Source organism: Podarcis tiliguerta (assembly GCF_965153285.1).
Source record: "Podarcis tiliguerta genome assembly, chromosome: 5".
Taxonomy (NCBI): domain Eukaryota; kingdom Metazoa; phylum Chordata; class Lepidosauria; order Squamata; family Lacertidae; genus Podarcis; species Podarcis tiliguerta.
Genome location: NC_139538.1, coordinates 43972975 through 43976785, shown reverse-complemented (window position 1 = coordinate 43976785; position 3811 = coordinate 43972975).

Sequence of the window (3811 nt, the reverse complement as noted above, 5' to 3'; positions counted from 1 at the left end):
GATTCCTACTCTCTTTTATTGTAGAATGAAATTTCATTCATATATGGTCAAGAAACCAAAGTTCCCTTTCACATTTCTTTCAAGACCAAATTGTAATGCAGGCTTGAGGGCAGCTGACCATACCCTGTGTCAGACTGTTTTAAGGCTGGTTGTCTGGTGGCAGAGAGGCAGAATCGCATGTTTTTGTTCAGCAATAAACTGTCCATGTTAAGGGAGGCTGCAGATGTGAGAGTCTTTTTATATTGGCTCTTTAATGTCACTTGATTTCTTGGGCCAAGGAAATTATGAGGTGGTGTGAGAATGCCCTAGCTATAATTACCCTAGACTGTAATCTTAAAGCTCTTTTGTCTATGTATGCCTATGCAACTTCCAGAAATACTTTGCAAGTGAACTGTACCAGATTTACTCTACTATTTGTACAGGGTCTTCTTGGGGTTGCGATGTGTGGATATTCTGTGTAACCTTGAAGCCAAGCATTGTCAATTCTATTTGAGCAAAAGTGTTAAGGAACATTCACACAGAGGAAAAAGTAACTTGCCTTGAGACTTTGTGCCCAATGAGAGCACAACCCAATGTGTGCAGTTTTTGTTAACCATTAGCTCAAGCTCCTGAAAATAATGGGAGCCTTGGCCAACAAAAATAAAGGCTTTAAGGGAAGTACAAACCGCTGTACTAGGAATGTGTCCCTTTCTAGAGTGTTGCTCCCAAAAGGAACACTTTGTTCCGCAGAAACTGTGGCTGAAGCCTCAACGTAAACTGTAGTTACCAAGTAAATAAATCTCTTGGCACCCAACTAAGCTTTTATATTCTAGGAAAATGAATATTAACATCCTTGCTTGTGGCAGCGTGCCTCTGATACAGCCTTGACCCATGCTAGGAAAAATTAAGTCAGAAGACTTTTCAGCATCTGCTAGCTAGACAACAGTGGTGCCAGGACTCTGGGCAGACATCCAGGACCCCACTTGGCAAAATGAACAAGAGGGCTGGCTTACCACATGTTGAAGTAATGGTATCTAATGGTAAAGGACAGAGTCTAAAATTACCTAACCACCACTGTTCAACAAGTGCTACCTTTTGCAAAACACAGGCCCAATCCTTCAGAATACGATTGATCAAACCGTTATAAATTTGTGTCATTTAGGTAATAAGCTAATTATTTTGCATATCTATGGGGGTTGGGAAATTAGCTATGTCTTTCCTGCTATAGGATCTCTTCCTTTATATTCCTGTTGATTCTAGTGAGTTTGTGAAGACTGCCTGCTACTCCTATCATCTTCCTAAACCTTTTCTCAGCTGCACTTCCCAGACATACCAAGATGATGATGATGATATTTTGCCTCCTGCACATTTTCCTTGAAGTGTTAACACCTTACCCTACAACGCAACATTTTAGCACTTCTGCTTAGGTATTGTGTTCTGACACATCTTCTGTTGGCTAGAATTTATGTGCCTGTAAATACTTTTTAATGGATATATTAGATTAATTTAGGGGCCCCCAACTTTTGTTGGGCCAAGGAACACATCTGGAAATCTAAGAAACTTGTGGGCATCACACAATACTGCTTTCACAGAAGAGAAACTGACACTGCTCAGAACTCCCACTCCAAAACCAGGCAAATCACACAAACACACCGGTCAAAACACAAAAAGCAGGCAACAATAACCCCCTCCCCAAAGGCAAACCCCTGCAACCAAACAGCTGCCACAAATACACCAATACATTTAAAAAATTGACCGGGGACTGGTGGACAGCAAGGGCAGTGCCATCCTGGGACCCCAGATTTAATATATAGTGATTTGTTATATAGTGTAGGTCTTTGTTTATGGAATGATATTTTAGGTGAACTAGATTAATGCATTGTTCTAGTTGTAATTTGAAGCTGGTTTGAATAAGTTGTTGCTGAGCTGGTGAGACGACATGAAATTCTAGCTCACCCCAATGTGTGTACAATTTCCAAATCATCAAGACATACCACTGGTGCAGGAAGTATGTTCTAGCTGTAATTGGTTAGTTTATCCTTTGATCATAAAATATTACAAAGAACACATGTGCAGTATATTTTGGCATATGATTATTTTGGTGAACAGGCATTTTTCCTTCAAATTTGAATAACACACTAAGTGGGAAAGAATTGTGTATTTAGGCTGCTTATGTGTGCTTTGAGTGAACTTGGGTTCAAAGAATGACTCCAAAATTCACTCTGAGTGAAATTGCATGGGACTATGAACATTCAGAATGTTGTAAACTAGATGTAAAATCTCACTTTTCTTCTGCTCCCTGTTGTCCTCTGAAGTGTTTTTGCCTTCTATCACACTTTCATAGTAACTGCTTTGAACTGATTTCTTTAGACTATATCATATACAGGGAAAGAGAGCAGAGAAAAATAAATCAATCAAGATGAAGAATTGACAAATTGAAAGAAATGGATTACAAGTCCAAACTAATATTGAAGTGTGTAAGTTAAGAAAGGAGGAAATCATCTTTTATCATAAAAATAAGATCTTTATTTAGATATTAAACTCAGGTTTCCTTCAATTGTTACTATGTATTATAGCCATGTGTGATTGCATCTTATAATTGCTGTTCATCGTAGTGCCTGACAGCTGTAGGGCTTTGAATGGTTCTGAGTTTCCCTGACTACTGAGACAGGATCCTTCAAACCCAATACTGGATTCTAAGAACATAGTAATAAAGGCAGTGTCTGTCCCAAGACAGACTCACTACAGATACCGGCTCCTTCAAGCACAGCACCAAGAATATTATGCTTCTCCAAGCTTCACTTTTCACCATATAACATAGGCAGTTCCAAACTCACTTAAATCAGTTTTTGTTTGCAGCTCTATGACTTCCAGAAATGCTCAGTACTTCACATGTTGCTTGAACACATGAAATGACCCATTGTTCAGCTTGATGAATTTCCCATTAATTAGTGGGTCTCATCTTGAATAGCTTTGGGGAGATGACAATGACCCTATAGTATTTGCTTTGTGATTACTTTTCTTGGTTTCCATAGGAAAGGAAGTGTAAGTATGTAGCGTTTTACAGCAGATCGTGACTTTATAAAGAAAGCTCTTGTTAATGGCTTCAGTACCCTTTCTTAAGGGCTTAAACTACCCCTCTTTGTTCCAAAACAAGAACACTCTTACAAAGCATTGCTTGCACAATGGTAAGCCATGTCACTTTCTCAACCTCTTCGCCGCGGCACAGCTAGACTGTCATCAGCAGGCATGCACCAATCAAATTGGATCCTTGCTGTATACATAGTGAACGTTTATTTTTGATACACACACAGAGTAAATGTCGCCATGTTTGCTGATAAGGAAAATTCCAAAGATCATATTAAGCCAACCTAAATGTCATGAAATAGCATGCAGGTTCTGGGAGACTTCAAAGCTTACGTGCCACTTTGATCGCATTAATAAAAGTGTTGCTCTGATATAGACTTTGGAATTTATTCTAATATTTGCCATTAAAAATGCACACAGAGTTGCGGACAAGGCCAAATTATCCATGGTGCAACTGAAGCAATTTCACCAGGGCCCATGTCAGCAAAGGACCCCAGAGCCTGAGCTTTCATTAAAACATAAATAAAAGTAAGTGTCTAGCGCTCCCAGAAAGTTTTATGAATCAAAATGTGCAGGGTACCAACCTGACTGGAGATAAGATTTCCGTGAAGCTGGGGACACAGCTTGGTTGAGGTGACCAGCTAATTAAGAACAATCCAGCTGGATCAGACCAAAGCCCTATCAAGTGCAGCATCCTGCTCTCAGTGTGACCAACCAGATGCCTATGGGAAGTACGCAAGGAGGA